The following is a 23,790-nucleotide window of genomic DNA, read 5'->3' as shown; positions in this document are numbered from 1 at the left end:
TCTCAGGCCACTGCCATCTGTGCCCCTGCACTATGACCATTTCACGTGATTCCAGAATGTGTCCTTCCCTTTCCTGCTTCTGTGTTTTGTGCAGGTGTGCTCCCTACCAGGAATGCCTTTCTTCATTATATCTTTCTGGTGAGCTTCTCCATAGCAGCAGTCTTCTGTATATATCTCCCCAGTTGATTAGTGGCTGGATGCAGCATAGTCATAAACTATATCATAGCACTTAGCTTTCCAGTTCTTTTTTCTTGTCAATGCAATTCAAAAATTATTTTTATCAGCTATACATGCACAAAATTGTCAATGTCAACTGGTCCTATGAGGCTAGGCAAAAATGAATTATTCTTTCTTTTTTTCCTATCTTTAGTTTCACCTTCTCTGAAGTTGCTACTTTGAACTTTTTTTTGCAGTTTCATTTAATTAGTTCTATATTTCTAAATTATATGCTTAAACAACTATTTTTTATTTTTAATTTTTTAAAAACATCCTATTCTGGATGATGCATATGTGATTTCTATTACAATTTCCTCCCCTTAATACTGTCCAGTCTTCAGTGTTTTCTACATCCTCCCAACAAAATCAATGTTTAGGTTACATCAACATTCAGTATTCATACATTCAGCTGTATTAACTACTATTTATAAGTTAATTACACGGTGTACGGTGTACTGTATTTCTTGTTCAGATAGTCTTTTGTTAACTTGAAATTAATAAGCTAAATTTCCTATGTATCTACCACTGAATTCTTTCAAAATTCTTCACCAGAAGCATCATTCAAATCCATTAGATTTTTTTCCCTTTACTCTGGGAAATAGCCTTTCTAGAATTCTCCATCCTGTTGCTCCAACCTGAACTAGTTTTCCTGCAGTTCTACACATTACCTATTTTCCTCATATATCCCTCTATCCTTCTGAAGGGATGGCACCTGATATCTCTTGTGGTTGGTCCTCTGTTTTCTAACTTCCAAATATTTCTTATCTTGGTTTACCTACACACTAAGAAAGGATACATATGATGTCATTTTTTTTTCTGAAAATTTGCACACATTAAAATACTTTTATTTTACTCTCTCACTTACCTGATAGTTTTCTGAGCATAGAGTTCTAGGTTGGAAGTCATTTTCATTCAGAATTTTGAAGACATTCTGTCTTCCAGTGAAGTATTTGATTAAATCTATGCCACTGAGTCAACTGATTCTTTGTCTGCCATCTATAATCTGGTTTTGTTGTTTGCTTAAAATTAAACATTTTTTTTTTCAAACATGAAAATTTTTAGGATTTTTCACTATGTCTTTGGTGATTCTGAATTTCACAAAATTTTGCCTTGCCATAGGTCTTTACCTCATTGATTATGTTGGATAATTGGTGGGACATTTTGATCTGAAAACTCATGCCTTTTAGCTCTGGAAAGTTTATTTGAGTAATTTCTTTCCCATTTTCTCTTCAAGATCTCCTATTATTCAGATGTTGGACCTCTATAATTCTCTATTTTTATTATCTTTTATTTCCTGTTCTTCATTTCTCTCTTTTCCTTTCCCCCCTCCTTTTTTATTTTGTTCAACTATAAAGAACCTCATCAAGTTTATCTTTTAGCACTAACAGTGAATTTTCATGTCTTGTAGCACATTTTTAAAAAATTTAAAATAGATGTTTCTGTTCTCTCTCAGTAAAAGTCCTATCTTTTTATTACATTAATGTAATGTTTCTAATTATAAATATACTGATTGCAGATTTCATAGATCTATTTCTCTTATGGCATAATGTCTTCCAAGTTTCTTTTTTGGATTATTTAAGTTTGTCTATGTCATCAGATATCATTGACTAAGAACTTGCTAAGAAGTACTAAGAAGTTGCCTGGAAGTTCTGCATTCGTGGCTAGAACTTGCTAAATGCTAGACTCCCTGTATAGTGTTGGAAATCTTCCCTGGGGATCTCTCAGGGACATGCTTTATAGGATGTTTTTGTTCAGAGAAATTCTCCCATCTTCTGTTTGGCAGGTGTAAGCCTCAGAGCTATTCTTTCTAGAAATTTGCCAAGCAAGTTTGATGGAATGTTCAAAACATAGGCTTTCATTTAACATCCTCTGGGGGTTTAGCTTGCCTAGCAAAGGAGATCAATGTTTGATCCATCACATTGCAAAAGGAGAAGAAAGAAAGAAAGAAAGAAAGAAAGAAAGAAAGAAAGAAAGAAAGAAAGAAAGAAAGAAAGAAAGAAACAAAGGTAGATAGATCACAGCCTTCATCTGGCCTTAGTTTTTTCCTATCCAAGGTTTCTGTTACACAGTGCCCCTAGAGAGTAAAATTTTATGGTCCTGCCGGAAGTAGGGAAGGACTGTCTCCAGGCAGCTAGCATGCAGGTCTCTATTTGTTCCTCAAACAGAATTTCAGTTAGTACCTGTGGACTTTTAACTGCACGCTCTCCTTTCATAATGACTAGACACTTCTATAGTTCAAAGCTCTCCAGGATTCTAGTATGATTTGACTCACTTTTAGGGTTTCCTTAAAATAGAATGGAGATTTTGCCATTTCAATGATTTTCCGTTTCAAAATCCTATTGTCTTGTCTCTCTTTTTCATCGATCTCTTGAATATTGTGCTCTTTTTCTGCTTTTGAAATCCTATTACTGCCAATTTTGGAAGGAAAGCCTGGTAAACAACGTGTGTTCACTCCTCTGTGTTTATCTGGAACTCCCATTCTGTCTCATTTTGATTCAGTTCATATGCACATACTCCCAAGACTAGGCTTAAAAATAAAAATCAATCATTTCTATCAAATTTGGTGAATAATTTTTTTGCCTGTTTTCCTAACTTAAGGAGTCGTTATAAAAGTGAAGATGATTGAGTATTATAATTTTTATTACTAGAATGATTTTTCACTGGGTTAAAAAACATCAGTTATAAGCCTACCACCTATCTATACAGTTTTAAAGAGCCCCCCAGCACACTTTTAGATAGCAGTATTAAAAAGAGTCCATCTGAACTTTTTAATATCTTCTCCTTGCTTGCCTGAAGGCCACTAATAGTCCCACCCCAGGCTATACATTCCTATGCATTTACAACCTTTTCACCAGCAAAGACCTGACTACTAAACAGAGGCAGCCTGAACAGACCAGTTTTATGATTGGCTTGAGAGGGGCTTTGTTTCACTTTCGGGTTGTGCTTACTTTCCATTTTTAACTATTTCATGATTTGGGAGACACATTGCAAACTTTATTGTTCAGAGCCTTTCTTCTCCTTTTTCTAGAGGAATGAATGATGTTCCACACGGAGGATTAGGATCTATAATAACAAAACAGAAACTCTCACGTTTAGCTGTAGTGAGATTTATGGCTAAGTTTATGGAGATTACTTAAGGCTGGAAACACATGTCCAAGAACGTCTCTGCAGTTACAACTGGGCATGGAGTGAGATGCTGTTACAGACTGTGGACGGTAAACACCTCTGAGGTTGTGTGTCACTTCCTGCGGGCCCATGAGTCTTTCTGATTTAAGCAGAAAGGTGTCTGTTAGTAATGCAAACAAAACCTAGTTTAACCTCTATTCCCAACATCTGGAATATTTATCCCTATAGCAATTTTGCGGTTCACTGAACATTCACTATTCTAAGGGTCCACTGAAGAATGCTTTTGGCTTGAAAAGAGACCGCTTTGGAAAAAAAATCCAACTGAGAGTAGTTATCACCGAGAATACCAAATGGACTTGTGCACACAGTGCCCCTCTGACTCCACAGCTGGGCTGCACAACCTGTGCTGAGATGAGAGCCTGCTCCCCTAATGCCATGAGAAAACACCTAGAGAGATCCTCCCTTTGGACCTTGTTGCAGACACAACATTGGTGTTTGTCTCCCCACCCCACCCCCATTTTTAAAGACTCTTTAATCCATACACTTAGTTTCAAATTTTTATTACTCTGTATGTCTCTGAATGAAATCTAAACAATTTAACTTATTTTCTCTTCAGAAATGGTTGAGTGATTTAAGTATACTTGTTTGACTGCCTGTGCCTTCCCCTTCTTCATATTTTTATGTTCTTTAGTTAGACATAAAGCAAAGTGCCACTAGAATAAACCAACAACTCATCAGTGGCCACAAGTACTCAGGCTCATTTTCCAAAGGTGTCCTCTTCTGGGGATACCTGTTTCTTAAGTTTTGAAGCAGAAGGCAAAGTGTGGTTATGGTTAACATAAGGATGGGGTTGAGGCTGGGTGGTGCAATTTCATAATGGTGTCAGAGGCCACAGTCAGGGAAGTAGTGGGACCTTTAACCAGCAGAATTAATTATAAGCCATAAAGGTATCAAGGAGGAGACCTAAGTAAAGCACGTGTTTGGTTAGTTATTGAGACCAAAGTATGTGGCTTTCCTTAAGTTCCTGGTAGAGACTTCAGGGATGATTGACCTTGTATTTCTCTCTGTGTGTTTTTGGTTTTCTGAATTAATCCAGTTGAGGATAAATTCCAAGGAACAGACACTGTGAAGTTTCCTGATATTTGTTTCATCTAGCCAGTGGCAACTTCAGCTTATATTAGTTAAAGCCCTTGGGCAAATTTTAAAATATTGGCTTGTGATAGTTTATGAATATGTTCCTGAAGCTTTCTATTCACAACTTTCTGCAGCCTGAGACTCCTTTTACATACGCCTTCCTCACTGGATGTTCTGGTAATTCTTTTTCCTCCAAACTTTTCATTGATAATAGTAATAAGGACCAGTGGTATAATGTAGAATAGATTATAAATACTGCCACATGCTTGAATTCATTCATCCTCATTCTGGGAAGCATGTGCACTTATTGCTATTTTACAAGTAATGAAAAAGATGCTGAGAAACATTGGTTTGGTCAACATTGCTCAGTTAATGAGTTTTAGAGGTGAATTCAAACTTTAGGACTTCAGACTTCAAAACTCTGCAGTTGTTTGGAAAGTATAGAGTTAAGATCTCTTAGTTTCCTCCTCATCAGAGAATAAGAATCAAAGGTAAAAACAGCTTAGCTCTAATTGTAAAGCAAAGCAGTAGCAGAGAACTGAAAGAATTAATTACTGAGTATTTATTGATACTTGTATTATGTCCATCACTGTGTCAAGAACTGTATAGCAGTGGGTTGCCAGAGCTTTTTCTTATGCTAATTCATAGGGAAATTGTCAGCAGTCCTCAGCAAAATGAAATAAATAAAAACTCTATTCACTCATATGCACTCCACCCATGTATCTTCATTATGCGATTTCTAATTTCCCTTCTCTGCTTTAGCTTTTCTTCCTAGATGGTCACTACCTAAGTTTATTAATTATTTACGTTGTTTATTGACTGCAACACCCAGAAAAATATAAGCTCCAATTACAGCTGCATATTTTTTTTTTTTGGTCTGGTAGGTTTACTACTGTAAACCCAGCCTTGGGAGCTCTACCAGGCACATAGTAGGTATTCAATAAATATTTGTGCAATGAATGAATGAATGACAAGGCTAACATACATTTTTTAAAAATCCAAGTTCTTAAGAAGACAATATGAAATATAGTGGCATGGAGTATTCAGAGAAGGGGGACAATTCAAAGTTGTCTCAAAGATTCCTGAAGGAAAATAAAGGTGCCACCACATAGCAGGTTTGTGAATAGAGAAGAGGGGTGGCAAAGCTGAAGAAAGAAAGGATCTTCCAACAAGTAGATGTAAATGGATAGCAATGAAGATGTGGCCATTCTTGGAGTAAACTGAGACATTTGATGTCTTGAACTTCCTCATTCATCCCCGAGATGTGTAGCTAAGAAATTATTTTTAAAGTAACTCTTCACAGTGTGTATGTTTTCACATTTCACAGAGGCAAAATTATCCAGTTGTTTTTTCTTTGGTTCTGAATACAATGGTCAAAACAGAAAGCAGAAATCAATTATTTAATATAGTAGAAAAATGCATTTTGTGAGTAGCTAAAAAAAAAAAAAATAGATCAAGAGGATAGGAGAGACCTGGAAGTGAATTACAGGTTTCAGTTTGTACTGCTGAGCTGGCTGACAAGTGAACAAACACCTTCATAAATTAACAGCCCTTAATTGTAGCTTGTAAAGCAAATAAATGGAGGGTTTAGATTTTTGTCTCATTTCATCTTTAATGTTATGAAATATGACCCTGCTGAGTTTCTTTTGCTTGGAAACTCTGAGCTAAAATTTAGTTATTATTCCAATGACTTTGGCCCGTTAAGTTCCTTACTCTTATTGTCTCATTAATTTAATGGAAATAACAATTCATGTTCATCAATGGTTTGTCTGTGTTCATTACTTTAGAGTTTTTGTCCTAATTTTGATAGCTTGTGATTTTTTTTATATGTCCCTGGATTGCAAATAATTTTCTATTTTGACTTTTCCCTTCCTTTCTTGAACTGATGATAACATCTCTGAAATTCTTACTAGAATGCTCTGTTTTTGTTCTAAGGCATTTTAATCATTACTTATTTTTAGATTTTATATAGCATTTTTCCTCTGAGGAGTTCAAGGCAAGTTTTGCAAATGTGAACAATCTTCCTTTGTCTCTATGTTTTGGTTTGGAGAAGGAAAAAATGTAACACTAATTTCTTGTCTCTGTATATCCCACCAAATATCAAACCAAACACCCTAATTACCTCTCCTTTTCTCTGAGTAAAGGGATTTTAGTTTATAGAGAAGCTTAAGAAGAAAAGCTTGTTCTTTGAATCATCAGCAAGAAGTCTGAACCATTAGAACAAAATATGGCAGTGAGAGCCTTCAGCAAAGGCAGTGGTGAGTGCAGGGTGGGTTGTCAAAAACTGCTGTAGGTGGTTGAAAAAAAAAATCTCCGTGAGCATCTCTTTAGTCAACACAAGTGGGTCACTTAATTTTTCCAAGTGAATGCCTTTAATGGGGGACTTCAGTTGCAGTCTCACTAGCCAGAGTCAGAGCTGTCTCATTATAGGAGATGTGGCCCAGTCTATGAAATGTTTATTTTGTAACTAACCCCTTAGGCAGTGGAGGGAACTGTTTACTATTCCTTCTTGTTCTCTTGTGTTTTTTTTTTTCCTTAATTAAAGAAATCACTGTTGAACTTTAGAAACCTCTCTAAGGCAAAAAATAAAATAGAAAAGGAAAGAAAAGAAGAAAGGGAAGAAGAAAAGAAAGGAAAGAAGAAAGATATAAAGAAAAGAAAAAATAGGGTTGAAAAATGTCTACTTCTTTTGCTTATTTATTGCTAAGGATTATTTCCAGAAGAATGATTGCAATATTCAGTGACCTCCTTAGGAGTGCGTATGCTTGAATACGACAATGTGTGTGGATGTGTGTGTCAGTGTGTGTGTGCACAGGCCTAAGAAGTAGGTATGCATGCACGAGTGTCCCTGTGTGAGAAGCGAGAGGTGAGTGTACTCCACCAGTTAACTGACCTCCTTGACTAATCCCAGGATGGCATTGGGTGGGAGGCTGAAATCTGGGAAGGGAGACAGAAAGGGAGGGTCCAGAAACTTTTCTGTTGCAAACCCTGTTATGCTGAAGGGGGATAAAGGATGGAACCTGATGTTACCACACACAAACAAAAATGAATCATTTAGAAGATTTTAGGAAAATCCTACTTCTGAATTTGGCTTCCATTTCATTTGACTTTGCAAGGTCATTAGCTAATGATGCCATTCTGTTTGAAGTGAAGGTTTTATTGCCTTTTCAATCTACCCAGCAACAAATTATCCCAAAGGAGAGAAATACTTTAGAAAGGAGTTAAAAGAGGCCACTGAGTTGTCTGTGATCTTAAGACATGCATGCATGATACATTTATACAAATACTCAGACGTAGTTCCACCTATTAGGAGCCACCAATTTTTTTTTTTTTTTAATATTGAAAGTAGATGGATGGAAGCTGAGGATATAGGAAGCTGAGAAAAATGGAAATGTGAAATGCATCTAAAAACTGGGATTCTGATTTAGAAAATACCCAGGCATTAGTTCTCTGGAGTATAGACATGAAGGAAATACAAACACCCTTCCTTTCTGCAAAAACTGGGTTCTGATAAGTTCTGCTATAATTAAACAAGTGACGTCTTGACCAACATGTTGGCAGGTTTCAATATAGAAATGCTCTTTCTTCTCAGATTTAGGGTTCAGCATTTATGATTTTGCAAATGTTATGAGTGGCTTGATTGTTAGTCTTGGGATCATTGACTTTGTCCCAATGTGTTGGTAAAAGACAGTTTTCCTTCCTCAAGGCTGGATAAGAGGTGACTTCTGCAATTTCCATTCATGTAGAGGATAGTAGTGCAAAGGTGACCTACGGGATTTTCCAGTGCTTGGGGAAACATGTCACAATGGGAGGTGTGTTTTTGTGGGATTCAGTGGTGTGAAATTCATGTTGGTACTAAAATGAGACCTGTTTTTTAATATAATCTGAGTAATTCAAAGAAAGTCTCCTATTAAACATTTTATGCTAGGATCCAAGAAATTGATTAATAAATTATCCTCAGAGATGTCCAGAAGTTTCTGGATTTCCCTTTTTCCTCTTTCATCTTTTCATTTTATATGAAAAATGCTAGTCCTATGGCAAATTTATTTATAAAGCAAATAATCATTTGGAAATTTCAATAACATCTGAAGGGATAATTTATCTCTTTGAGAAACACAGCATTCATATTTTGAATTAGTTTTTAATAAACCTGATATTTTACTGTATAATTTTTATGCTTAAAAAAGTTTTTATGTAAATTATATTGTGTGATTGTTACAATGATGCCATGAGAGAAAATTATTGCTTAAGAAAGTAATTAATTTATTGCAGGTCAAACAGAAAATAAGGACAGAAGCTACAAAGAGCATCTCATTCTCATCTCTGTTCCTTGATTTCAGGTTAATTATTTAAATTTTTAATTAAGTAAAAAATTAAGATGTATATATGTATCTAATGTAATATGTATCTAATATATGTTTCTATACATATGCATATATGTATCTAATACACATACACACACTCACACTTTTTTCTTTCTGTTCATTTTTTTCTATTTTCTTTCTGATCATGGAAGAGTGAAATTGAAAATATATCTATAAAATACTGGAGACAAGGAAAATATATTATGCTGGATTGAAAGAAAATATTGAGAAGGGTAAACATATTGTGTACTGGAAAGAGAATGAACTAGCTATCAATGGCTTCAAGTTCATTTTTCTTAGAAGATCATGGATTCTTTAGGATCAGGTATATAAATTGTCAAATGTAATCAGTAAATCCAGGCAGTCTTCCCCACTTGCGTCAATGACTAACTACAAAGTAACACTGAGTTTCTGATGGCTTTTACTTGTTAACAGATTGTTCTAATTATTGGGCATGGAGTTTCTGTGACTTCTGGAAATCAAAATGTTTTGTCTCTACTCAGTGATTTAAGGCTAGCAATATTGATCAAATCATTTTCTCATCTTTTTGTCTGATATTGACTCCAGTAAATTAAAATTGTATGTGTGGGTAATAAGCAATCTTTAGGATTAGTCAAAGTGAACTGTTTGCCAGTGTCAGAACCAGTTAGTCAGGCTCTGCAGGACTGACCTACATTGCTTCTTAATGCATCTCTTTGTATAAAGGTAATTCTAATATTACCATTGACCTACCTATCACTTAACCTCATTTATTGAATACCTTCCATGTGCAGGATATTTTTCTAGATAAGGAAATTAGGAGGCCTAAGGGCATAGAGTAAAAAGAGGCAAGGATCTATTTTATATGAGCAATTAACTGTATTATAGAAATAATCCACTAATACATGGCTCAATGCGTATTACTTGATTTGAAAGCCATGAGTCCCTTTATTAAATAAATGCATTTATTGTAAATTACAATGAAACTTTACTAAATAATACATGAATAATAACCAAAAGTCCATTTTAAACATATATAAGAACAACTAATTTCATGAATGCAAGTAGATCTTGGTGGATATATGTGGTCTTGTAACATTTGTATCCTTCAAGACTAAGCATTTCTTTACAGCATCTTTGCATAATTTGGGTCAGCATTTTAAAAAACTACTGTCTATCTCAGAATAAAACAATGAAAATTCAATGTACTATGTTTTGTTTATATAAAGCGGTGCATTTTGATTTTTATTATGCTAGTGAAGAAGATTATATATTGATATATCAACTTTATTTATCTGCAGGATTTATTTATAAATATCTTGCTGTCAGAGCTTGCAAGAACAGAGACTAAATCTCAAAAATCAGACACATTGGACTTGGAATAAAGTTCACATTCTGATTCCAATCTGTGTTTAAATCTGAACCACTCAGTTCTTCAAGTTTTTTGGAATCCTCCTAAGATTGGAATTTCCTGGGAGATATCCAGTACTTTTGGGGCTGTAAACAGCAAAACAAACAGCCTCTCCTGTAATATGTTATGTCTAGTGCTAACTGAATTCAAGAAGTTTATAGGTATGGGAAAAGTAACTTTAATTTCTTTGCAAACTTTCAAATTTGCTTCGGTTTAAGTTTTGGTTAAAGAGCCATATCAGGAATATAGTGTTGTGGGATAATTTCCTTATTATTAGTTATAAGTATGGTAAATACCACCTAAACAATAAATATTATTTCAAGCAACAAATTATGGTACTAAATTTCTTATGACGATACATTTTTCATCATAAATAGGATTTTATTATGCTCCATGTCAATTATATGTGAGAATGAATGTAAATATATGTATGTTTATACAACATACATATGTTTCAGTTTAATCTTCAAGAATAGTCCCAATTTTTAGGTGTTTCTCTATTGTATATAACTGAAAATGCAAAACAAATAGGAGGAAATCCCTTGATAATATTCTGATTGCTAAATATGCTTAATGTCAAATGTAGGCACAAATTATCTTAATTTTTCTATCAGAAAGTTCTATGAGAAATGTCTCATAATGTTGATATTTCCATTTCTTTTTAGTAAAAATTGTAGTATTAGATTTGCACAATACCTACCACCCATCTAAAAGAGGCCATTTCCTAGTCTTCTTTGTAGGTGAATGTGGCCATACGTTTAGATGATGCTCATTGAAAATTAAAGAGTTTTGAATAATATGTTGAAACAACTCCTTAAAAGTATATCCTTAAAAGGGGATGTCCCTCTTCTTCCCTTTCTTTTCCTGGTATTTAGAATGTGAGCTTTGTCTGTAGCGCTAGCCACCATCTTGGGCCAGCATAGAATGGTCTTGGATGTAACCCACATGCTGAAATGGCAGAATGACAGCTGAAGACCCGAGATCAGATTCTTCTTCATTGAATCATAAAGCAGCTATGTCTGCCTTGGATATTCTTCTTTTGTACTTTTTTTTTTTTTAATATGCAAGAGACATGAATTGCTTATGTCATTTTTATCTGTGGAATTTCTATTAAATAACAGTCAACAGAACCTAAACATATGACATTGGTAAAGTGGGGAAGAAGGTATGAGAGTTACTTAAAATTGTAAGTAACTTTAATTAAAAATATTTGTTTATTTTTTAAAAGCACAGAATTACTGATGTTGTGGCATAGTGATAATGTAATGATGCTGCTGCCATCATAATTTTTAGTAAGTGGACCTGAAGATCAGACAGACTCACATTCATATTTGGCATCTTTGTCACCTGTGTGACCTGGGACATGTTACTAAACTACAATAGTCATTTCTTTTTTAAAAAAAATTGAAAACAATAGGACCTTCATCCTAAGGCTTTTATCACCTTCGATGTGGTAATATATGTAAAGAATTTAGCAGGAAATTGGTATTTAAATGGTTCTTGATGTTAGTCATCTTTAACTTGGAAATCTCTCTAGAAGTTTTCAATAAATTTAAACTATGACAAATCAATGGATCTGGCATAAACAAGCTCTAAATGAGAGATTTTTTGGAAAAAAATGCAAAATCTGTTGTCTGTCTCCTCTGCTCTTGCTTCTGTCTCAGTCTCCTATTCCCTTTTCTCCTCTTCCTCTTCACCCCCACACTCATAATTAAGAATTCTGGAAATCAGCTAGTAAACATAATGTAACAATCCTAGGGACGACAAACTACTTTATTCTTTATTCCATAGTTTCTTTCTTCTTCTTTTATTCCATTTAGTTCTTTGGCTTCTGTTAATTTTTATTTTCTTTTTCTTTTGCCAGATGGAACGTAGATCTATGGTCTTCTATTGGATCTCGACTGACTCCCAACTATTCATCCATATTTTAGATCTTGTATCTTGTTCCTAAAGAACAGCATTATATTTCAACAGCGTGCATCAAGATGTATGTCTCTTGTCATTCAAACAGACAGAACATACACACACCCACTCTCTCAGTCACTTTGGCATAGATTTTTTTTTTCCCAATAACTTCTAATCAAAATTTCCTCACTTATGACAAATCTATCATACCGTAATCTTAGACTAACTCCAAACTGAGAATCTCTCTGACCTACTTTATTCCCACAGATCTTATTCCAAGCCTCTCTAGTGTCTTTCCTTTCTGTGTGTCCTTTCTTAAAGCTCTGACAGAACCTTGCTTTTGAAGAGTTATGAACACTTTTGTAAACATTTTTCCAGTCCAAGGAAGGACTTCCTCTACTTCAGATATGTTACACGTTTAGAGTTTTTCATGCTTCAGAATTATCTTTATTCATTCCATTCATTAAGTTTCTCATAATCGAAAGCTATTGTCGTCTTCTCTCAGATAAAAGATATACTATGTAAGTTCTGTGATTCCCAAATGTCCAGAATTATATCAGAGTGTCGTACAATTTCAAAACATCAACATAAATTCACTCTAACATTAATAAGGAATGTTTGCCAGGATGCTTTCTAGAAGTATTATAAAATTAAATAAGTGATTCCCCCAAAGCTCTTTCTTATCATAATATAACATTTTAAAATAAGTTCAATGTCTAATTTTAAAGTAGCTCCTTTTTATAAACATTCTTAAGTATTTTTAAAGGGAAAATTCTTTCCCATCTGTCAAGTCATGTTAATCAAAATCCTATATAGGTTATACAATATTAAAGTTATTGCCTTCACTTAGAATTATAAAGTTTTAATGGGGCTGCATTTAAATGAGATTTAAATCTTGAAGCTGTTTCCCTATTTTCATGGTTAGTAAAAATCTGACTCTGCCACACATCCAGATGGGATTTGTTTTCCCATTTGTCTGTTATGATTTGATTTTGCTCTGATTTGCATCCTATTTACTAATTCACCTCCAAATCTCTCCACAATTTAAACATTCGTTCCTAGTTGTAATTCACTTGTAACAAAAATGCACTTCTTCTTGGTGGAAGCACATTCCTGGAATAAATGTCTTTCCTTTGGGAAATGGTAGAAGCAAATATGTTCTTCAAGGGTTTTTATGGCACAGAAACCAGAGATAATGACTGGGTATTGAATTCCCTGGTTGTTCCCATTTAATCCAGTTTCATCAGTATGGAACTTTACCTTATATTGATGATGAAATTACTTATTTTTACTTCTGTTAACAGAGAATTTGCTCAAAAGTTATGGAGGGCTTTATTTCTATTGCCAGTCACAATATTCAATTCTATGTGCCATTGTAAATGTCATTTTTTTTTAAATAAACATAGCTTTTTAGAGTAAATGTTTTAAAATGGTTATAGGGGCTGGGAGCATAGCTCAGTGATGGGGCACTTACCTAGTGTGGACAAGACCGGGGTTCATCCCCAGCATGGAAAGAAAACAAACAAACAAAATAAAGAAAAAAATAAATATAAGATTAAAAGAAGAAATAGTGACATAAAACACTTGAGAAAAATGTTTGCACTCACATTCTTTGTAATTCTCATTGCCTGTTGATTTAATATGGCTTTTTTTTTTCCCTTCGGTGATTTATCTCTGCTTCGAGACTTACATTTCTGACTTTTTCTGCTACCTCTTTTTCTGTAGAAAGTAGACACAGCCACAGGGAAGCTACTTGCATTCCTTGTGAGATTGAGGCAAATGAATCATTCACCTTTGAGAAGAGGGGAACAGTAGGTAGTTTCCTCACCTTTGATTCCTCTCTTTATTCTGCTGCTTTGATATATCTAATAGCTCCTCTATAGACTTGTTCCTGCTGTAGTGCTAAAATAATTTCTCATTAGCTAGACAGTCAACACAAAATGAATGCCACTGCAGCATTAGCTAAGGCTGGGGGTATGGGTTAGGTGAATGAGGGAGCCAGTTTTAAAGCACTAGAAAGCACAGTCTTTACTCTCAAGAAGTTAAAATAGTGGAACCACAAGTCACAGAGGAAATAATGAAACTAAGCCATGTGTCATCAAGTGCAAATTGACATAGGACAGACTGAGAAAGCAAGGCTGCGGAGGGATAATGCTTGTATGGGGAGATGTTAATCTTGAAGGTGACTTTGCTGATGCCGTCAGACAGCTACCTCCATAAGTGATCAGATGGGAAGGATGTGGGCATGCAGATGCGGGAGGACGTGTGAGTCCCATAAAAAATCACTTGACTTGTTGGAGACACAATGGAGTAAGTAATGAGGAAAAAGAAATCAAGGGAGGAATGTGCCACACAGCCCCTTCATCTATCAGTCTCTTCGTGTCACTCAGCCAATTAAGTCCTCATGACACAACCTGGAAGACAGAGGTTTTTCTTACTGCTTAGATGATCAGTCTGAGGATCTGAGAGATCCAATCATTTGACCAGTGGCCATGCAAACAGCAAATGGTGGCACCAGGAGACAATCTTGCTCTTTGTGGGCAGTAACTTCCAAATTCATCACTTTGGGGGTGTTTATATAAAAATTTTCTTGGCTACATTTCGTGACACCAACAAGTATTCATTCCTTAATATTTGTGTTTCAAAGAAAAAGCCCTCCCCACTCCACCATCTTAGAGAAAAACAATATCATCAATAGATTAGTAGAGCAAAGAAATGAAAATCACCTTAAAAATATTCAGTTGTGCCTTTGAGAATCCGTATTTGGTTGTTTGTTTTGAAAATACTTACATATCTAAAGAAAAATGATAAGAATATTGGTCAGTTATGAAAAAATGAAAACATGTCCATTCTGGAAGAGAAATGACTACCTGGTTTGGGACACTGGCCCATTGAGACCCAATGATAGACCCAACCTTGACAGGGATACCTCTAGCTGTCACATTACACATCCCCTTTATCTCTTAAACCCTCACTTTCACTCTTTGATTCACTTCTACAGAAAGAATGTGCGGGTTCCTTTAGCAGTTATATTTATCACTGCACCTTTATAAATTGGGATCAGGTTTATATAACCATTCTGTGGGAGCCTGAATGCTATGAATTCACTCTAAACAAGATAAACTTCACTCTAGGAGAGCGAAGGGGTCAAGTTCTTGGGACTGTGCAGCAGAGCAGGAAATTCACCCCTGGTGATCATTTCAGATGGTGAATTGGATGTCTCAAGCTAGTGTTGTATTGACAATGATTTTTTTTTTTCCTTTTGGAACAGTTTCTATAACATCACAACATTCAATGATATACAGTACTCAGATTTCTGAGTTACAGCATAATATACATCGTGATACTTTATGGGAAACACTTAAATAATTATTCTCTGCGATAAGTAAAATAAAACATAAATCTGTGATTTCAAATGCAATTTAATGTAAAAACACTTCATGTGGAAAATCGTTGAATGCTGACATATTTACTAAAATCTCTTCCTCATAGTTTTTTTCCCTAAATCTGCATAAATACAAAATAATTGTCAATTTTATGTGCATCTAAATAGTTTAAATAGTGTGAGATTCTGTTCCTGCTTCTTTTTTTATTGTGGTTGGCACATTTAAAAATGTGTCTTCATAGACTGTGATTCTATCAGGACGTACTTTCTCTGGAAAAGGTTATTTCTATTTTTGAAGAAGAGATTTTGCATAATGGATCTGCAGTGGGGCAGAGGGAGGGCATTCTAAAGTGTGGAAACCAGGAAATTTTAGAATTTGTAAGCAAATCTTTGGGGAGAGGAAATGAGCAGGAGAGAAAGCTAAGGAAAGAAGAGAAGGAAGAAGACAAAAGAGTGTTCTTTCTGTTAACTATATAATGCATGGTAAATATCTTAGACATTTAGATATTTATTAAGGCAAATGCTTAACCCTGCAGCTGTCCTGTTTCTCTGCCTTTTCCTTGTTTGCTGAACGTCAAGTGTCCTTACATCGGGGAATCACATCTGGGAAGAAAGTGTAGAAATTCTCAGCCTGGTACTAGGTGCTTTTGGAGATGGACATTTTCCTTAAAGGGCCTTGTTTGTGGGAGCTGACTTAAGTACCGTAATTCTCCAAAGAAAGCAGTAGTCTGATTGAGTATTCTGATTCGGGCATACTCACTTACATTATTATTATCATTGCAGTCATTTTATTTGTCATTATTTCAAAGTTGAACTTGAAAAGTCCATTGTGGAATCTTGTAGCTTATGACTGTCATTGTATCGGTTTGAAAAACAAACGTTCCCTGTCCAATGATGTGTCCCTTTTACCCGAGGCTGGGAATTCTATCTTCATATTAATGACCTGCTTGTTTATTTAAATGATGACTATGGTCCTCAGAAAAACAACATTTGTTGAGTCTGATAGCTTGATCTATTATTTATGTTTAGCCCTTGTGCATGAAGCTCAAGACTCTTTGAGCCTTGGAGGTAACCTGTGAGGTTCTGTGGGCAGCCTCCTGATCCTGGCAAGCTCTTCCCTTGCCACATCCAGAGTGCATGGTAATCACGTCTCTGCTTGAACGCAGTCAGTGGCAGGATTCTTATTATTTTTAAAGCAACCCTAATGCTTATCTAAGTTTAGTTTGATTGCTAGGCACTTCTTCATTACAGTGAACTCCAATCTGTCTAGCACTATTTGTCCTATCCCTGTTTTCTGGAACAAAATAAAATAGAGCTGTTTAACTCTGATATATAAATGGTCCTAAATAGTATGAGAATCTCTTCCTGAGGGCATAAAAGCTTGTATAATCCTCCCAGCCCTGCTGAGGTAGAAGACACTTGGTTTTCCCAACTTCAGTTCCTTTGGTAAGACCATAATAACCATAACACAACTTGGGCGGGATTTCTTATATCCTGTGCACTGTTAGATTCTCTAATACTTTATTTTCTGTCTCTCATTCCAACTCTGCACTGTATGCATTTCCTTCAAGATCTAGACACTAAAACTGAGAATCCGAGGGCTTACTAGCCTCCTGAGATAATAGGGCAATAAGCAATGAAGGTGGAAGATGCTGAAGTTCTGTCTAAATTGGAGCACAGACTTTTTTTTTTTTTTTTTTTTTTTACTACATCTTGGTTCCTCTCCAAGGTCTTGCACTATAACTAATATTTGCTTCTAGAAGAATTATGTTCCTCATGATACAATTTCTAGAGTTTCATCTTGTTGGTCATCGCTTCTCCCCACACTCATCCCAAACTTATCCCAATTGTCAGTATCTCAAATAAAATGTGAAAGGTAGATTCAAGCATAATCTGTGCATATGTGAGATGACTGGTGCCTCTCACACCCCCCTCAAATTATATTAGAGTCAAATTATTAAAATACTGAAAAGAAATGTGTGAGGGCTGTATACGTAAATGCTTATATTTCTTTGCTGAAATTTTATTAATAAGCTCGAGTAATGTGTTCAATAATTATCTTTATTCTGAAGTAGTGAGTCAATATATCATTTTGAGATATATACAAATGTCATAATGTAATAAGGAAATATATGTGATTATTATTTTTGACAAAGGTATGGGTACTGCTAGTACCAATATGGTACTTCATTCATAATGGAAAGAAACTCTAAACTTCTGTCAAAGTTTAGTAAAAGTAGTAATGTATTTCACATCCCCCCACTTCAAGTTTTTGCATGTCCTAAATTCTGTCTACAGACCACTTGGACCATTGTGAATCAACTAGCTCAGATTTAGACTTCAGGTAACTAAATTTACTAGGACTTTATAAAAGTGATATCCTTGTGCAATTGATTAATTAGCCTATAAGCAAAATTTAACATTTATCCTTTTAAATTTTGAGTTTTTAAAATTAGGATTAGCTTTCTGATCTATTAAGATAATTTTATACCTTTATGCACTGTTAATTCTCTTGACTTTGGGACATTCCTTCTATCTTTAGTCAACTTATCCAATTTAAATACAATAGGACTTGGCTGTGGGATAAGATATTAAAAAACTTGTGGTTAATAAAAACTTATTGATAATCACTTTGGTGATATGTATCGAAGCAGCTATGAGTGTATATAATTATACAAACAATCAAGAATGTCATGAGGCCATATCAAATATCTTTTGAAGTTTAAGCTGACTATACTGGGAGCATCCCTATGAAATGACAATTTAGTAATTCAATAAAAAATAAACTGAAAGTTAATTTATTGTAATTTTTCCTGAGTTGATCCTACAGGTACCTAGTGTTCACTATATTATTTTCTAAATTTAGCAATTTTTTGTAGAGAATGACTAGGAATCAACTTTATTATTTATTATTATTATTATTAATCAACTTTATTATTAGTTCAGGGTTATTTGTTTTATAAATTTCAAATGTATCTTATTAACTTTTCTGAGAATCAGGGCAATTTTCTTTAAGTTTGACCATAATGTGCTTGATTCACATTATTGTAAATTATTCACTTACAATAATAAAATAGACAGTTATGTCTATTAGTCTCTCCTTGTCCTACCTCTTTCCTTCCCTTCCTTCTTCCCTCCCTCTTACATTTCCTCTCTCCCTTTCATCCTTCTTTCCCTTTTTCAACGTTTATTTAATGTGGGATATTATCAGCTACTGCGGCTATACAGATAAGCAAGACCTGCCCCTTGAATCAAATAGCTCACATCTGCCTTCCATGAAAACATTGACCTCTTTGGACTTGGTGTTTCAACACCTGGTTCATGTTGGTGGGATCAGTCTTTTAGGAAGGATCGTATTTTTTCCCCATTGGATGCATCCTGTGTAGTTTTTATCTTACCTTTTATTCCTCCCAGCATGAAACTTCTATCACACTTGAAAGCTATGTGTGAGTTCTTTTTGATAGTCACCTATTAACATTAAACTACTTTTTTTTTTCAAGCAATCTATTCTCATTCTTTATGTGTTAGCATTTTTAGGAAACTTCAATTAAATTTAGCCTTTCTTTTTTCAACTTTCCAAACTAAACTTTCCTGGTTGCATATCATTCATCTTCTATTTCTGGTGCACATTCATTTTATATATGAGTAAATTTCATAGTTTCCAGTATAGTCATTCAGTAATTTTCCACTAGTTTTGCTATTGAAGATGAGTTTGATAATTAATATGCTAAGAATCTTGTAATAAATTCAGTATACTCAACAATTTGTATTATGTAGACATTTGGTCATTATTATGGAAAAATTTTAATATGTTATCTTTTTGTCACTGAAACATAATGCCTGAGAAAAAACAACTTAAAGGAGGAAAGATTTATTTTGACTCTCAGTTTCAGAGGTTTCATCCCATGGTCAGCCAACTCCATTGCTCTGGGCCTGAGGTGAGACAGAACATTCTGGCAGAACAACGTGGGAGAGGAAGGCTGCTTACTTCATGGCAGGCAGGAAGCATAGAGGGGTCCTCAGAGCATGTCTCTAAGAACCAGTCGCTTCCATCAGTTCCCACCTTCCACAGCCTCCACCATCTCCCAGTAGACCATTCGGTCACTGATTAGTCCACTGATGCATTCAGAGCCCTGATGAGTATATTACTTCACAAAAGCCCCATGTCTGAACACTGACGCTTTGGGGACCAAGCTGTCAACACATGAGCCTGTAGGTGACACTCCAGATCCAAACCATAACATATATTTTATTTTTAACTGACACATAACAATTGTACATACTTAGGGTGTACAGTGTGACATTTAAATACAACGTGTAATGATCAAATCAGCATAATTGGCATAACCATCACCTCCTACCTATTTAATTTCTTTGTGTTGTGAACATTCAAAATCCTCTCTACTAGCTATTTTGAGATATTCTATGAACTGTTGTCAACCGTAGTTGTCCTACTGTACTATAAACATTAGGAGTTATTCCTCCTATCTAACTGTAACTCCTATCTTCTGCACCCATTCTCTCTCCACTGCATTCTTCCTCATAACCTTTGCAGGCTTTGGTAATGCATTAACTCTGCATTGTTACAATGAAGGACTAGAGATAGGCTATATGAAGTAAAGAGAGGTTTATTTTGACTCATGTTTCTGGAAGTTCAAAAAATATAGAGCCTGCATTGGCTCATTTCTGGTGAGGGTGGCAGACAGTAGTGACAAGGAATGTGAGTTGGAGCAATTACTCACATCTTGAAGGACAGCAGAGAGAAAAAGGACTGGTCAGGTCCCATAATCCCTTTCAGGGACATGGCTTCAATGACCTAACAACTTCCTGCAAGACCCCACTTGTTAAAGTTTCTACCACCTTCTATAACAATCATCTTGGAAACCTAACCTTTAGGGGACATTCAACACCCAAACTACAGTGAGTAACCACTCTATTCTCTGCTTCCTTAAGATCATCATTTTCTTCTATATTCAAGTGAAAACACATGGCATTCTTGTTTCTGTGCCTGACTTATTTAACTTAAAACAATGTCCTCCTCTGGTTCTATCCATTTTGCAGCCAATGAACAGAATTTCATTTTTTATGGATGAATAATATTCCTCTGTGTGTATGCATACATACGTGTGTGTGTGTGTGTGTGTGTGTGACATCTTCTTTATTTATTCATCACATGATGGACACCTACTAGGTATATATCTTGGGTACTGTGAATAGTGCTATATAACATACATATACTATATGTAAATGCAGATCTTTCTTCAACTTACTGATTTAAATTTCTGTGGATACATACCCAGATGTGGGATTGCTGGATCATATGGCTGTTCTATTTCTGTGTTTTTGAGGAACCTCTGTACTGTTTTCCATAACAGCTGTACTAATTTACACTCCCATTAACACTGTATGAGACTTTCCCATTCTTCACGTTCTCACGAGCATTTGTTATTTTCTGTCTTTATGATAATAGCCATTCCAACTGGGGTGCGATGATATCTCATTGTAGTTCTTTAAATTTTTTTTAAATTTTTTTAAATTATTGGTTGTTCAAAACATTACAAAGCTCTTGACATATCATATTTAATACATTTGATTCAAGTGTAATTTTGATTTGCTTTTCCTTGGTGATTAGTAATGTTGAACATTTTTTTTTTCATATTATTGTTGGTCATTTGTATACTCATTTTTCAGAAATGTCTATTTGGTTCATTTGCCAATTTTTTTCTATGAGTCTTTGGGCAACAATGATTTGAGTTTTACTTTTGAGATTCTTAAAATTAGTCCTTTATAAATGAACAGTTGTAAAACCTTTTCCCCCTTTCTGTGGGATGTGTCTTTACTCCATTGGTTGCTTCCTATGCTGTATAGGTTTTTAGGCTGATGTAATATTATCTGTAAAAATTTGTTTTTATTCTCTGTGCTTTTGGTGACATCCAAAAAAACTTTGACTAGATTAGCGTCCTGAAACATTCCCCCTGTGTTTTCTTCAAGTAATATCATAGTTTCACTTTTTATATTTAAATCTTTGTATTATTGTAGAGAAATAGAGGTCTAGTTTCTTTCTTCTATATCTGAATATCTGGTTTTCCCAGCATCATTTATTGAATATACATTTTTTCCAAAGTATATTCTTCCTGCCTTTGTCAAAAATAAGTTTTCTCTGAATATGTGGGTTTATTTCTGCATCCTGTCTTTGGTTCTCCCCTTCCTTTCTTCCTCCCTCTTCTTTTCTTTTCTTTCTTCTTTCATCTTTTTTGTCCAGGTACAAAAAAACCTTTAATAATACATATCAGTTTAAGTAAAATATTTAGTAATTGAATAAGACTGGTAATTTCAGCTTTGTTATTACTCCTCTTTTTACATTTTTCAAGAATTTTTGGTAGAGCAATATGTTCCCTCAAGCATGCTTTTGTGTGTGTGTGTGTGTGTGTGTGTGTGTGTGTGTGTGTGTTACTAATCGAACCCAGAGCCTCACACATGATAGACAAGGGCTCTACTACTAAGTTACATCTCCATCCCTCAAGCATGACCTACTATTATTTATTCTTCTTGTTGATCTATTGTGAGTTTATAAATATTGATTACTTGGCTATATAATCATGGTTTTAGAATCTATCATAAATGCAGTGTGAGAATATTTTCAAATGCAATGATATAATGGTTAATTGATCCCTTTTTTTCCCTCTTCTATTTATTAAAAAAAAGTAATGTAATGACGTAATAACAAGAAAAAGAATTTATTCACAAAGCCAACTTAAAGAAGTGGGTATACATGCCATTTCCATTTCAGATCCTTTTTTTTTTATCTTGGGTACCTTAATATCTTTGAAGTTTGAAAATAAAATGCTAGAGTTTGTAAACACACAAAACAAAGCAGTACTTCTGTTTGTCTTCCAGCGATCCTATCCTTTGCTGTGTGTGTGTATAAGTTAGTATATCCTATGGCCTAAGAACTCCTCTTTCGCAAAATACAGAATTTCTAATGAGAGGGAGCACTCATTGAGATGGCCACCTTAAACTGACCAATTTTGGGTTCCACAGGAAGCCCAGTGATTTCAGATGTCATAGCCACGTCACTCTCACATTTGTGTGTGTGTGTGTATGTGTGTGTGTGTGTCACAGGCAAATATTTATGCTCATTCATGTAAATGCACTTGGTTCTCCTCAATGAACTTCAAACATTTTCTTTGTTTTTATATTTTTGTTCTCTTTTGTTATAAGTGGTCCCTAGGGAATTGTCAGGGCAGAACAATTAAAACCTAGACACAGTACATTAAACTTCTCTAAAAGTACTTGTGGTGTTGATACAGCATGACCACCCTGGAGGGAATTTTTACCAACTGTCTCAAATCACAGTCCACTAAGTGTTCCCTTGTTGTGTCCATGAGATTAAATGAAGTGTTAACACTTATAGGATCAATTTAAAAATACTTGGTTTTAACTTTCAAGTACTTTGTCTTCTTTTGTTTAAATTGTAGAAACCATTGTAGGTGTAAGAGCTAAATTTTCTAAATCATCATTTCCTTACCTTCTAAAGTTATTTGCGTATCTCACTAGGTTTTGGACCATAATTTTAATTTTCATCAAAACAATTTCTTGGTAAATTATTTGCCTTGGTAGTCAGAAGAGCAGGAGATAATATTCTGCCTACTTTCCTAGGTGAATTTCACATTGTGGGGCTACATAAGCAGTTCTCTATTTACATTCCTGGTCAAGGATTATTAAAGGATGATATTTTTGTTTATCTGCATAAAAGTGTTTGAGAGTTTCCAAGAAAACCATTCTACACGTTCAACAGCCTTTGGTAATGCCCTAGATCTCATTATTAGTGAGTTTAAACCTTCTGTAAATTCTTGCACAGAAGGATACTTTAAGTTATAAATTACCTAATGGGAATTCATTTTATCAAACTAGATTATTTTCTCTGAAGCAGAAATGTTAGATCAGAAATTAAGTCTTGGGTCTTTGGGTAGTGAAGGCACTCTGGGTGGGAGATTATAATTAAAAAAAGGGGAGCAGGAATGAAAAACAAAGATAATTTTGAACTGTGTAATGATTTCAACATCTGGTGACATTTTACCTAATTCCTGTAAGTCAGTGTTAGTGATTCTTCAAAGAAGAAGTAACCCTTGATGGAGATTGTGGAGGTGAAGCCCCAGGGCATAATAGAATAGCCAGTTTTATAAGCGAATGCAATAAGACAAGAATATATATATTCTTGGTCAAGGATACAAATATATATATTCTTGTCTTATTGCTATATATATATA

The 23,790-nt window shown here is 34.8% G+C and overlaps 1 long non-coding RNA gene across 1 annotated transcript in view; it reads left to right on the top strand.

Annotated features, from left to right (window-relative positions):
• The first annotated feature begins 4,448 nt into the window (after positions 1-4,448).
• LOC144365846 (uncharacterized) overlaps positions 4,449-23,790 on the top strand; it is a 48,390-nt gene continuing 29,048 nt past the window's right edge. Inside the window, exons 1-2 of the long non-coding RNA XR_013424577.1 lie at positions 4,449-4,653; positions 8,749-8,816. This is a non-coding gene — a long non-coding RNA (uncharacterized LOC144365846). The remainder of the gene's footprint in view (positions 4,654-8,748; positions 8,817-23,790) is intronic.

This window comes from Ictidomys tridecemlineatus, chromosome 8, assembly GCF_052094955.1.
Source record: "Ictidomys tridecemlineatus isolate mIctTri1 chromosome 8, mIctTri1.hap1, whole genome shotgun sequence".
In the NCBI taxonomy this organism is placed as follows: Eukaryota; Metazoa; Chordata; class Mammalia; order Rodentia; family Sciuridae; genus Ictidomys; species Ictidomys tridecemlineatus.
This window is presented reverse-complemented; position numbering and strand designations above follow the sequence as displayed.